General features: G+C 47.7%; 1 protein-coding gene across 1 annotated transcript in view; it reads right to left on the bottom strand.

Moving 5' to 3' along the window:
- The window catches only part of LOC135899629 (juvenile hormone acid O-methyltransferase-like), a 65,129-nt gene extending 53,763 nt beyond the window's left edge, over positions 1 to 11,366 (bottom strand). The window contains exon 1 of the mRNA XM_070521354.1: positions 11,247 to 11,366. The gene's annotated coding sequence lies outside the window, so the exon portion shown is untranslated. The remainder of the gene's footprint in view (positions 1 to 11,246) is intronic.
- Positions 11,367 to 14,365: the final 2,999 nt, after the last annotated feature.

Raw genomic sequence — 14,365 nt, 5'->3', positions numbered from 1 at the left:
TGCGATGCTACTGCCCTAAAATGTCCCAACTGCGCCGGTCCACATAAAGCGACATCAAAAGACTGCCAGAAAATCAAGGACGAAATGTCAGTGCTTCGAAAGATGGTGCGGGACAACTCCACTCACAGACAGGCTGCTACATCGATACGCCGCCGCAGACGTCGATCGCGACACAGACGACAGCAAGACAAGAGTACTTCCCGTATAGATGGACCATCGGCCGCATGGCAAACTCCTCGCTTGCCAAGTTTGCTTCTGCGATCAAGATGCGGGCCTGACGTACCTTCTTCGGCAGCAGCACGTGGAACACATGCGCTGCATAAAACGACGCCTCCGCCGACCGACTCTGACATTGACTGGCCGTCGCTCCCACCCAAACAAACAGCCTTAAACGCGTCGGGTGATGTGTCTGCAAAGGTGGTTGAGAATGATAAGACAGAAAAGGAGAATGTACGAAGTATGCTGAAACACCTGATAACTACAATACGCTCACTTCTCTGCGGACTACAGACGCCGGTTGCTAAGACCGCGCTACATGTTCTAGATGCTTTGGAACCGCTCCTCGCGGCTCTACAATAAGGCATCATGGCGCTATCTTTTGAAACCCAATTACGAAGATCTGCAATAATGCAGTGGAATGCCAGAGGCCTACGAGGACGCCTCGCAGACTTTCGGCAATGGTTGTTCAAATACCAGTTTCCCATGGCTGTAATATGTGAACCAAACATGACGTCTTCACTACGTGCATCTGGATATGTGCCACTGTGGTAAAAGAATGATCACAATTCAAGCAAAGTGCTCACTTTTGTTCGTCGGAATTTAACGTGCCTTCGTAAAGACATTCCTGCACACGCTTCCAACGAGTACGTTTGCATAACGCTGAAGTACAAGTGGCGCACACTCTCAGTAATTGGCGGGTATATACCCCCAACATCGAGCATAGACTGTTCATATTTGCTGTCCATACTGAAAGCTTGTCCGGGTCCCCACATAGTCATCGGTGACTTTAATGCCCACCATCCCATGTGGGGCTCTGCTTCGACGAACGCCTGCGGTAGAGACTTGGCTGACTTCATGCTTAGTCAAGGCTTGATGGTGATCAATGATGGCTCACCAACATACCTTCGAGGCTCTTACTACAGGAGTTGTCTTGATATTGCGTTTGTTTCAAAAAGCCTGCTGTCTGCTACACGATGGTGTACTGATCTCGACACCCATGGAAGTGACCATCTACAAACGTATGTTCAGTTGAAATGGTTACGTCCCCCAGCTCCTCACACTGTGCGTTCTATCGATTGGCCAACATTTCGAGAATCTGTAACCAATGCATGTCAAGCCATCCAAGCACCATCCAATATTGAAGATGTCATCGCGGCAACTTTACGTGACACAACAAAACGCCTCAGCGCACCCTCACCGAGATCATCTATTGATGACCAGTACGAGCGACTTCGCGCGATACGGCGTCGAGCAGAACGGAAATACAGAAGGACCAAATCACCATTAGACGTCACTGCATCACGCCGGGCTCAGCGTCATGTCCTGCGCCACCTTGACAGGCTTGACAAACAACGCTGGAGATCATTCTGCGGCTCTCTGGATCCGAGAAAACCTCTCTCTAGAATTTGGAAAATTGTACGAATCCTTCGCTCGCCTCCACAACAGCTTCACCCATTCAGCGCTGTGACCACACGGCAAGGCCGGCATGAAGTTGAGGTCGCCGATTACTTTTGCAAATTACTCGTGAGCTCCTCGTACGATATACCAACCCATTCAGGACTGACTTTCCCGTCAACTAGTGATCACCGTCTGGACGCACCTTTTACTATGCAGGAGCTCGACGCTGCGATATCTTCTTCTCGCCGGTCAACTTGTCCAGGACCAGACGGAATTACATACTCCGCGATTTGTCATCTTGGAGTAGAAGCTCGAGAAATTCTCCTGGCGCTCTACAACTCTACGTGGGACACAGCAACTGTGCCTAATCACTGGAAGTGCAGTCGTCTTGTGGCTTTACTAAAACCTGGGAAATGCCCACATGATCTCTCACATTATCGGCCAATAGCCTTGGCAAGCTGTGTCGGTAAAGTGATGGAGCGGATGGTACTGAGCAGACTGGAATGGCTACTCGAGAGAAGTGGTGGACTTCCTGATTTCATCAATGGATTCAGAAGAGGCCGATCATCAATTGACGGTGTGCTCGACCTAGTATCTTCTGTTCAACAGGAAAAGAGACGCCGTCGTCTGGTATGCGCAATATTTCTGGACATCAAAAGTGCCTACGACAACGTCTTCCGCCATTCGATTCTTCAGGCGCTTGAGGATATTGGTGTTGGTGGCCGGATGTATGCATGGCTGCAGAGTTACCTCAGTGGCCGCACCATTTTCATGTCCACTTCGGATGGCGAGACTGCTAGACATGACGTTCGCAGGGGTGTTCCGCAGGGTGGTGTCCTTAGCCCAATATTGTTCAATATCATACTGGTGGGCCTTGCAGACGAGCTACCTGAAACAGCGCGTATCAGTACGTACGCGGATGATATCTTTATTTGGTCATCTGGGGTCACACGTCCAAAGGTGCGTGCAAGGCTCCAACGTGCGGCTACCATAACGGCGAAGTACTTGCGCCGTGGAGGCCTGCAACTCTCAGGAACTAAGTGTGCAGTCATGGCATTCAGGTGCAAATCAATGTCACATTATCCAATCGTTGTCGACGGAACAGCGCTCCGTTTAGTCACCCACCAGAGACATCTTGGCGTGATAATAGACCGCAGCCTTTCCTGGACCAAGCATGTTACTGCGCTTAGGGCTAAACTGACAAACTTCATACACGTTCTTCGTGTAATATCAGGACTGAGATGGGGTCCCTCTGAGCGAAGTTTGCTCCAAGTGTACCAGGCACTTTTTGTGGGCTACATACGCTACAGCATGCCTGTGTTATCTAACATGGGGTCATCTTGTATACGCACGCTGGAGAGCCTTCAGGCACAAGCACTACGAATATGTCTTGGCTTGCCACGCTGCACGTCGACTAAGGGCACAGTAGCGGAAGCACGGGCTTGTCCTATCGACATATACATGTCTTGTGAACCTATGCGAACCTATCTTCGCCTGCTAACCAGACACTCGCACCATCCACTGTCAACACTTCCAAGCACCAACGTTGACTGTGCTTTTTCTAAAGCTATTGCATCTCACGCAAGCATTGTACCTGCAAGATTCCAGACCACCGACATCCCCGTGACACCTCCATGGACATTGCCGAGACCTTTAGTGAGGCTTCAGATACCCGGAATTCGGAATAAATCTCACGTTTCCTCCATTGGCTTGAAGCAGCTCACCCTGTCCCATATATTTACATCATATAGTGGGACTGTACAAGTATATACCGATGGTTCGGTCACGCCATCTGCCACAACGGCCGCATTTGTCATCCCACAACTTGGAATTACTCAACGATTCCGATTAGACCACAAATCGACATCTACGGCTGCAGAACTTGCGGGAATACGAGAGGCTGTCCGTTTTATGAGAACGCAGACACCCCATAAATGGACGATATTGTGCGATGCCAAATCAGCGCTACAGGCGCTAAAATACTTTTTAAAGAAAGGACCATACTATCTGCTCGTGCTGGAAATCGTCGAACTTTATCACAGTGCCGAGTTAAGTGGCCGCGCGATCACCTTTCAATGGATGCCTAGCCATTGTGGTGTCTTTGGTAATGAACTCGCTGACAGTGAGGCAAGATCGGCCTCCTCTTCCTTTGATGAAGTACGGATTGCCTACTCGCGACCTGACACCAACTCCATCATCAAGGCACTCATGCAGGACCTTACAAAGGCTTACAGAGCCCACTCTGATAATATTCACAGACGTCTACATACGATTGACCCAGACGGTAAATTCTGTTTGCCCCCGAAGCTTACACGGAGCAAAACATCATTGCTACACAGGATTCGGCTTGTCGTTGCTTTCAGCCGTCACTACGCACACCTCATCGGCCAATCGAACAACCCTGATTGCGTACACTGCCAGATGCCCGAAACACTGCAACACGTACTGTGCGACTGCCCAGCATATATGCTGGAGCGAAGGACGTTAGACAGTTTCCTAGCCAGCGTTGGCAGACGACTACTGTCGGAGGAAGCTATCCTCGGCCCATGGTCTGACACTGCAATTTCAATGCGTGCAACAAAAGTAATGTTGAAGTTCCTGCAGGACACCAAACTCGACGAGCGGCTCTAGCGAGGCAACTGTCCCATGTACATAAGCACTCACCACTTCTCTTATCATCATCATCCATCCCAATACTTTCACTCCCCTTCCCGCTTCCCCAGTGCAGAGTAGCAGACTAGAGCGCACTAGCTCAGGTCGACCTCTCTGTCTTTCCTATCAATAAATTCTATTCATTCATTAGGTGCAGGATGCCTACAGTAGGGAACTCAAGTCTGTTGCCTTCAGGAACTGAAGTGCTCGAATGGCTTTCTGGACTAATGAAATGTGAGGCCAGGCTCTCAAGACCTCTGCTTCTGTAAATGGCCTATCGTCCAGTCTATTGAAGGCACACTGGAGAGTCTGACGCTGGTTATAGAAGCGAGAACAGTGGCAGAGAACATGACTAATGGTCTCTTCACACTTGCTCTCAGCGCACATCGGTGAGTCCGCCATTCTAATGCGATAGTTGCACGAGTTAGTGAATGCTACTACTACCCGCAGCCGGCACAGCAGTGTTGCGTCACATGTTGAAAGCTTTGCTGGTAATTTCATTATCAGTGATACGTCGAGGCTGTATAAACGACGGTTATAGTTCTGCGGTGTATGCCAGCAATTGAACGTTGTAGTGCTAGCGAGACTGCGAAGCTCTCTTGCATCGTCTACTTTTTATAAAATTATAAGGAGTGTCGCTGCTCCAGCCTGGGCACGTCGGGTAGCGTCATCCCCGAGATCATTCCCAACGCTGCACCAATGTTGTGGCAGTCACTGAAAGATTATAGCGTGTACTCGTTCAAAGGCTCAATGGCGAATTTCGTTAATTTTGGACAGTAGCTGTTCATAATTACCATGTCGAAAAACTCGCAAGCTTAGGAGGCTTGCTTTAGAAATACAAAGTATTGCACATTTGCTAGGCGTTTTTCTAATATATTCGACAGCAGCCCGATGAGCGGCAAGTTGGAAACCTCTAGATGTCGTTACGTATGAAGTCTTAAGCTAGATGACGACCGATTGAGATGGCGTAACAATGACGCCCGTCGAACTTTCCGAGACTCAACCGTCCGTGTAAACATGGATTCCGTTAGCGTACGAGCAATGCAGCTGTTCCAATACGATTTGCTTGAGAGCTGCGGTGGTCAGGCTACATATATATAGTTACGCACCTAGGACGCGTAACTGCCAAAGCCCATATGCATATGTTGCCAGCATATATGAAAAGGTTGAATTTATATGGCAGAACGTCGGCTAAAAACCGCGACCTGCGGCACGCCACGGCAAGTGTAATGGTCAGCGGTTATGCCACCCGCACTTTGCACAAAGAAGGATCTTTGCATCAAGGACGGCTTCATGCCGGTACATTATCTTACGACACACATTTAACATCCAGGAAAAGTGCAACCAATATACGTTTGAAGTGCTTTTCTTGTTGCACTGACGTCACGAGGTCGATGACGTTGTCAACAGAGGAGCGCGCTCTTCTAAACCCAGCCATGGCCTCGGGGTATAAGTTGTGACACTCGAGATACCACTCCGGGCGTGTGAGAACTATTCTTTCCATGGCCTTCCCAACAGCATCGGTGGGATGCTAGGCCAAAAGGCGACTTTCCAGGCTTCAGGAGTGGCATCAAGCGGCTGGACTTCCACCGCTCAGGAACGAGGCCAACATTCCATGAGTGGTTGTAACATTCCAGAAGTCGACCTCGGCCATCTTCACCTAGGTGGCAAAAGCAGCGTAGGTGATACCGTCCGGTCTTGGCGATGATGAGCGCTGCATGTGGCCAGAGTGGTGCGGAATTCCTCAAGTGAGAAGGACACATTCAATTCTGGGAAGCGTGTCGCAGAAACTTTACTCCGAATTTTCCTATTGATGATGACCACACTACCCGCGATCTTCACACATAAATCTTCCCCTATATCAACCTTCGAATGTCTTGATGGAGGGCTAGGGTGCAGAATGGATATTGTTGCAATGGAGACAAGCCAAGGCCGCGCACCATCCTCCATAATATATACAGCGGCTTACGGGGTCAAGTGATTCGAAAAACGTCTTCCACCGTCGTTCCTCGAGCCTGTACATATCACGTTGCATTTTATTTTGTATACGTCGAGTGACTCTAAGGCCATGAAATAACTTAGTGAGCCTGTATCGCTTCTCAGCCCTTCTACGAATTGTTCGAAGTCGCTCAAGTTCCATGTCGAAATCACTACGTTTTGTTGTGTGTGTGAAGGTGCACTTAACGCTTCCAGCACACTTGCAGCGAGGTCCTCAATGGTGCAGGCAAATCCTTGTTTGTGTGCCTTATATGTTGACCTCTTTACTTGTCCGGAAGTAGAAAATGAGAAACTTCCAAGCCCCGTTTCTCTTAAGTAGTTGGGAATGTGGTCACTGCCATGAGTCTCGATATCCGAGAACCATCGAACATTTTGACCAAGACGCCGTGACACCAAAGTTATAACCAAGCAACTGCTATAAGTCGAACCACGCATGTACGTTGGGCTGCCACCGTTCATAATGCTGAATTCATGGTCGGAAGCAAACTCCACAAGTTTCCGGCCCCGGAAATCTATTCTGGGGCTTCCTCAAACCAAAGGATGAGCATTAAAGTCACCAGTTATAATCCATGGCCCAAAGCCGCCGTCAGGATGTCTCGCAGTCGGTCGCCGTCGAACCGACTAGATGTTGAGATGTAGACGCCGATAAGGCTGAAGGCCACTATATTCTTTGTAGTGTGGACACACACGTATTGGTTTCTATCGTGAAATTGCACTGAATAGGGAATGTAGGTTAGTTCTGTGCGAATGTAAACGATTACTTTGCTGGATTCCCCACACGTCGACACCATGAAGACTTCGTACCCAGAGAGCATTAGCACTTTTGATACGTTTGGTACGCATCATCATCAGCAGCTCGTTTTTTTGTCCACTGCAGGACGAAGGCCTCTCTCCCTACGATCTGGAATCACCCCTGTCCGGCCCCAACAGACTCCAACTAGCGCCCACAAATTTCCTAATTTCATCGCTCCACCTGGTCTTCTGCCATCCTCGACTGCGTTTACCTTCTCTTGGTGCCCATTCTGTAACCCTAGTGGCCCAACGGTTATCTAACTGGCGCATTACATGACCTGCCCAGCTCCATTTTTTTCTCTGGATGTCAATTAGAATATCGTCTATCCCCGTTTGCTCTCTGTTCCAAACCGCTCTCTTTCTGTCGCTTAACGTTATGCCTAGCAATCATCATTCCATCGCTGTTTGCACAGTCCTTAACTTGTTCTCAAGCTTCTCTGTCAGTCCCCAAGTCTCTGCCCCTAATGTCAGCACTGGTAAAATGCACTCATCGTACACCTTCCTTTTCAATGATAATGGTAAGCTTCCAGTCAGGAGCTGACAATGTCTGTCGTATGCGATCCAACCCATTTTATTCTATGAATTTCCTTCTCATGATCGGGGTTCCCCGTCATTAATTGACCTAGGTAAACGTACTACTGCACAGCCTCAAGAGGCTCACTAACTGGCGATCCTGAAGCCTTGTTCTTTTGCCCGGCTATTCCTCATTTTCTTTGTCTTCTGCATATGAATTTTCAATCCCACTCTTAAACCCTCTTTGTTAAGGTCCTCGATCATTTGTTGTAAGTCGTCTGCATTGTTGATGAATAGAACAATGTCATCGGCCAACCGATGGTTGCTGAGATATTCGCCGGCGATCCTTACCAGTAAGCCTTCGCAGTTTAAAAGCTTGGGGACTTCTTCGAAACACGCAGTGAATAGCATTGAAGAGATTGTGTCTCCCTGTCTGACCCCTTTCTTTATAGGTATCTTCCTGATTTTCTTGTGTAGAATTAAGGTATCTGTAGAACCTCTGTCGATATTTTCCCAAAGTATTTACGTAAGCGTTCAGCACTCCTTGATTACGTAATGCTTATATGACTGCTGGTATCTCTACTGAATTAAATGCCTTTTCGTAATCTATGAAAGCCATATATAGAGGCTCATTGAACTCTGCGGATTTCTCAATGACCTGATTAATGACATGGATGTGATCCACCGTAAGGTATCCCTTGCTGAAGCCAGCCCTTGCTTCAGTGTTGTCGTTATTCTATTGGAGGTTATTTCGGTAAATATTTTATATAATACTGGGAGTGAGCTAATGGGCCTTTGATTTTTCAATGCTAACACGCCTCCCTCTTTGTGGATTAGTATAATGTGTGCATTCTTCCAGTTGTCTGGGACCCTTCCAGTCGATAAAGAGCCGCCAGTTTTCCATGAAATAAATCTCCTCCATCTTTCATTAAATCGACGGTTATTCCATCTTATCCTGTGCCCCTCTACCTCGTTTCATGTCTTGTAAGGCCCTTCTGACCTTATCGATAGTTATAGGAGGAGTTTCTGTACCCTGTTCATTACTGTTTCTAATGGAGGTGTCCTGACTCCTCAGGGTTATTGTACAGCTCAGTATAGGATTATTACGCTTCTTCTACTATATATTCGAGATTGCTAATGATATTACCCTGCTTATCTTTCAGTGCGTACATCTTGATTGGTCCTAGGCCAAGTTTCTTTCCCACTGATTTCAGGCAGCGCACATTTTTTCGCGACTTCAGTCTTTCTGACGTTCTGACGTAGTTTCGAATATCACATATTTTCGCCTTGTTGATATGTTTTCACAGTTCCGCGAATTCCATCTTATCTCTTTACTTAAACACTTTCATTCTTTGTCGTTTCTATATTAGGTCCTTTGTTACTTGGGAGAGGTTACCTACTGGTTTCCTTGGTGCCTTTCCTCCCACTTCAATTGCTGCCTCTGAAGCGAGCCTAGTTACGGTTTCATTCGTTAGCTCTATGTCATCATCATCTCTCTGTCCTAAGGCTGCATATTTGTTTGCAAGTACCAGGCTGAATTTGTCTGCTCTAGATTGACCTGTTTCTTCTTGACCAATTTTGCTCATTCTCTCTTCAAACTTAGGTGAATCCTGGCCCTCACTAATCTATGATCACTGCACTTTACCCTACCCATCACTTCGACATCCTGTACTATGCTGGCTTCAGCAGAAAGTAGGAAGTCAATTTCATTTCTTGTTAAACCGTGAGAGTTTTTCCAGATCTATAATCTTTTGCTACGCTTCCTGAAAAAGGTTTCATTATTCAAAGCTTATTTTTTTTCTGCGAATTCGACCAGCTTCTCTTCCCTAGCATTCATAGACTCGACGCCATAGTTGCGGATTGTTTGTTCACCAGCCTGCTTTTTCCCCACTTTTGCATTGAAGTCGCCCATTACTACAGTATACTGAGTTTGTTGGTTCCCGTATTACCACTATAAGAAATCAGTTGGTAAAAACGTATTGGCGGAAACATGATATCCGTGATTTAAGTCCTCTGGCATTCCACCGGAAAATTGTGCACTTCGCCCTTTATCACGCAGGGAAGGCAGTGGAAGAGCCATCGTGGTTACGCAAGTTTTGCAGGCACAGGGTTCAGGGCATCCAACACTTGCACGGCGCTTCGAGCTGTAGGCGTATTCTTGTTGCCCACAAGCGTGCGAATCGCATTTTTGAAAGACTTGAGCATTATCACAATTCGGCGTTCATGCTTTGTCAGCTCATCTGAGTGAGGGGTAGTGCATTGTAGTGCCACTTCTTGTTGTAGTTTACCCGCAGGGCTTATCCTTGTCAGTAGCGGCCACGCTTCATCCACGACATTCTTCTCAGCTGCTACATTATCAATAGACAGTTTGGACACATTCTGCTGTAGTGGTGGAGCGGATTCGACAGCAAGAGACTGCGGAATGTGCATTCTGTGTGCTGACAGCGTAATTCCTCGAGCGTCTATAATGAGAACAACCTCGCCTGACGTCAGCAGCTGTTTCTGGATGAGTCGAACGGTTCCTCACTATTTTGTTCAAGACGGAGAGTTCCCGCTTAACTTTTGGACACTCTTTTCGTGAATCGTCGTAGGGCCCCTGACAGTTTGGACAATTCAATAAATTCTATTCAATAAATTCTATTCATTCATTATAAGTTTCAGCCTGCCAATTGTCTGCAGAGCGGTGATGCGCTAAGTTCGCTTCACCACGTGACTGCAATGTCACTTCTAGTCCTTCGTTCCTATTACATGCCATAACCAAACCGACCTTCATGCCTCGTCAGTCAGCTTTTCAGACGCTCATGGTTTCAACATATATCACTCGCCAGCATAACCTGAATAACAGTCATTTGGTTATTCACTAGCGAGCGTCTGGCGTTACACAGACCATCAAGGCGTATGTTATGCAAGAAGCGCGCTAGTTATCCCACCTAAACTGCCGGAGAATAACACAACAACACAAATGCAATCATGTAAATTTCAGCCAACCTTTCTACAAACTCATATGGGTTCAGTTGAAAGAGGCTTGTTTTGTCTGTACGCGTAATGTACTTTTCCAGTTGCGAAGAATTCAGCTGATGACATATTTGTTTACTTGCTCGCTTTGTTCCGCGATATACTACATTCCTTTATGTGGAACTGTAGCCCTACAGTACATGACCGGGGTAGTTGGAGAAGTATGGGAGAAGCCTTTGCTCTGCAGTAGGAGTAACCAGGATGATGATGATAATCATAGCCCTTCGAGGTCTATTTCATTAAAAATAAATCAATATAAACATTCACATATTTAACGTAACGTATGGGAACGCAAACGGAAACAAAATGATGACGAATTTAATGTGCGCAAACCCTTAAAACTGGGCAAGGAGACATGCCACCAGTGCGGTTCCTTAAGGCCTTAGGGTGCAATTAAACCGTTCAGGAACTGTATACTCGCAGCTCAGAATGCAGATTACTCTGGTCTTTAAATATTTTCCTCCTGGTCGTGAGGTCCGCACATAAGGCTATGGCAGCGCATCGGACAGAGCCAGCAGCGGCGCAAAGTGGAGCTGGCGCATCCGGGCGGACGGGCAGCTAAGTGGACGCCGGACAGACGCCTAGGCCTTCCTTGTGGACGCCGGCTGCTGCTGCTTAGGTCGACCGCGATTAAAGGAGTGCGAAACTTGTCAACTTACCGCTGTGCTTCTCTGTAGTACTCAAAAATTGAAACGCGAACAATTTTCAAGCTACTCCGATGAATTGTTTCGCTTTCAGGTTGGCCTGCATTTGTGAGAGTGGCTTAATTCAGACTCAAGAACGTACACTCGCCCACAAGATATTGCGGGGCGCGCGAGCGCGTGGCAAGGAGCCCTCCTCCCCTTCTAGCGGTGCACCGCTGGTGTCGAGACCGACGCCTGCGCGCGTGCGCGTCCCACGGAGACGGCAAGCGTGCATGTTTGCGCGCTTCGTCCTTTGGCGCCAGCGATATTCGAATGTAGCCGCGAGGTGCACCTCTTGCGGTTGGCGCTGGGGCGGCTTCGACGGCCAAAAACTTTACAACGGAAATCGAGACTTCATTTTCGTCTTGCTTGTCTCCTTGTATAAAGCACGTTTTCTGCAATGCTCTCCTCCGGGTAAAAGCCCCCGTTCGTAAAAAGAAAGAAACAACTAAGATTGGCCACGAAGAGGTGCAGCTCAGAAAAAAAATGTGTTGTTGCGTTCGCCACCGGGCCCTATGCGTCAGCACTCGTGACTCGAGAAAAAGCGGCCGCAGCGGCGCGCGCAAGCTCCAGCTTCAAAACACGCTTCACATAGTTTTGCCCGTCGAAGCCGCCACAGCGCATATGTTGTGTGGGGAAACTGGGGAAACTTTTTCCATTGATTTACCACGAGCCGAAATCATTGCATCAATGCACCGTGATTACGACGGTTGAGCAATCAATTGTGGTCATGATGTAGTTTGCAAGGACGAAAGGTACACGTAGCAATGCTTTCCATCAATGAACACCTTAGAAATATTTGCATTTTGCGCTGCAACGCGGGTGTAAAACGCGTTAATAGGTTCTTTCTCTTGCGAAGTATATTTGAAGCGCCAAGCACAAGCATGAACTGACAAAGCTACACGCTCTCAATAGCACATCAATAACGCGTATTACGCTTTTAGCACGATATATATAACAGCACGCAGCCGAGGCACCCCCATTCGTTAACGATAGCTCAATAAGGGAAACTAAGGCCCGTATTCAGAAACAGAACTTAACTAGGGCGTCTATAAGTGAGGGAAAAGTACAAGCGTTAGGAAAGTTTTAGGTCAGTAGTTCAAAAACGACACTTAAGTGTCACTTTCGAATGTAACACTTTTCGAGTCATGTATGTCGTCTGGTGTCGAGGATACGTAAATATTTTACGTGTACGATAGGTTCAATCGCAAAAAAAAATTATTTTTGCAGCAGAGTAATGTGGATATAACTGTTGCAGTGCTTGCTCGCGCATTCTTCTGAGTAAAATACTAAGAACGGTTTGGTTTTAGCGCTTTACTCAAACTCGTCTGGCCACAAGTTCACGTTGGCTCTCGCAGCCACTGCGGTTCTGCGCGTCGCCGTCCCGACTTTTTTGTTGTTGTTTTGCTGCTGAAAATTTGCGGAGTTCTTGCGCAGAAAGTGTATTTGCGTTGCCTGTTTTCAACCCGCGCGGACGATGCAAAAAAGGAAAACAAACTTTTCCGAGGAAGAACGCGCCGTGCTCCTTGAGTTCGTTTCGCGCCATCGCAGCCTTTCGACAGTGAAAAACCTCCGCGTCATCTCCTCCGTGACTTCTGATGGGTACATGAGTGCAGTCAATGCACCCGCTCACACCAGGAAACCGTGCGATGGCGTAGAACACCTCCATTACTGATGCCAAATCATTAGCATTTGGCAACTTGACGAGCTGCGGGAACAAAGTCTCGGCGATCATTCTTGACATTCGTGCAATGATTCGAGACACAGTTGCTTGCGAAACATTAACGAGGTTCCCGGTGGCAACCTGAAATGTTCCGGCGCCGTAGAATCGCAGCACGATTAGAAGCTGGACCAGCGGCGGCACGGGGTGACCGCGTTTGTTGTCTTTGGGGACCAGTGGCAGCATTTATAACAGCCGTAACACCGCTTGCTTGGAAAAGCTGTACCGCCACGAGAATTCCGCGTCGTTGTACACTTCCATGGGATTCTATCGATCCTTAAGCCGTGGCCGTAATGACGACACGTATCGGTATGCCTCGTTCTCCGTAATATTGCGCACACGTCCGGCGAAATCGGCAAAGTCGTCGAGGCTGCTGTAGCAGGCGGCCATCTTGTTTGCTAGGCGACAGTAGCGAAAGTCGCACTTAAGGTTGCCAATGACCGTACTTTACTTTCCGGCACTCAAGTGTCGATTAAAGTTTAAGTACAAGCTTTGTCTATCCCCCGTATGCAGAAATGCAACTTAAGTCGAAGCACATGCTTGACTTGATTTAGATGACGCTTGGAGTTAACGTGCCCAAAGACGCTCACTGCGTTTCCTTCGGCGCGTTCCCGATAGGCGTCACTCAGATGAAGTCAAGCATGGGCTTCAACTTAAGTTGCATTTGTGTATACGGGGGTATGAAAGGCGTTTAGCGTTGATCTGCTACTTAAGTCATAAGTTAAGGGTAAGTTCCGTTTGTGAATACGGGCCTAAATCTCGACGAGCACCTAGAATAGCACCCGCGCATAAGGTTACCCGTGCCTGAGCTCCGTACGCCACGACAAAAGAAAAAAGCTCTACTCATAAACTTTTGCTCCTTCAGTACCCTAAAAAGCAATCCCTAACATAACACAAACAAAAAAAAAAACGTTGTTCAGTGAAGCGGGTAGCCACGAAACTTAAACAAAACATGCTAAATCCCTCGCGAATGAGCCACCGCAGCAACTGGCCGGCCAACCGTTGTGGTGGTCAGTGCGCCAACGCGCGCAAAAGAAGAACAAATATAGAATAGGGCATGAAATATAGCACGTGACGGCGCTCAACCAATTGGGAGACGCAGACCTTCAGTCCTGCCTTCTCTCATGCCCCTCGCAGCAGCTGTGGCGGCAAGGTACTGGTACGATGTCGCTACCTTTGACTTCATTCATGGGGTTTACAAGGTTGATCGAAATAGGTCGCGAAGCTTCGGGTGAAAAGCGGTTTAGTACAAATTGTCACCTACATAAGCACGGCTGGTTGTGGGAGCTGCGATTGAAGTGTGGCTATGTTTTGAGGGAACAAACATTGGCAAAGAAAAAGCGCCGCACAATTATATTCATTCAAATAAAATAAT

The sequence above is a fragment of the Dermacentor albipictus genome, chromosome 7, assembly GCF_038994185.2.
Source record: "Dermacentor albipictus isolate Rhodes 1998 colony chromosome 7, USDA_Dalb.pri_finalv2, whole genome shotgun sequence".
Classification (NCBI taxonomy): domain Eukaryota; kingdom Metazoa; phylum Arthropoda; class Arachnida; order Ixodida; family Ixodidae; genus Dermacentor; species Dermacentor albipictus.
This window is presented reverse-complemented; position numbering and strand designations above follow the sequence as displayed.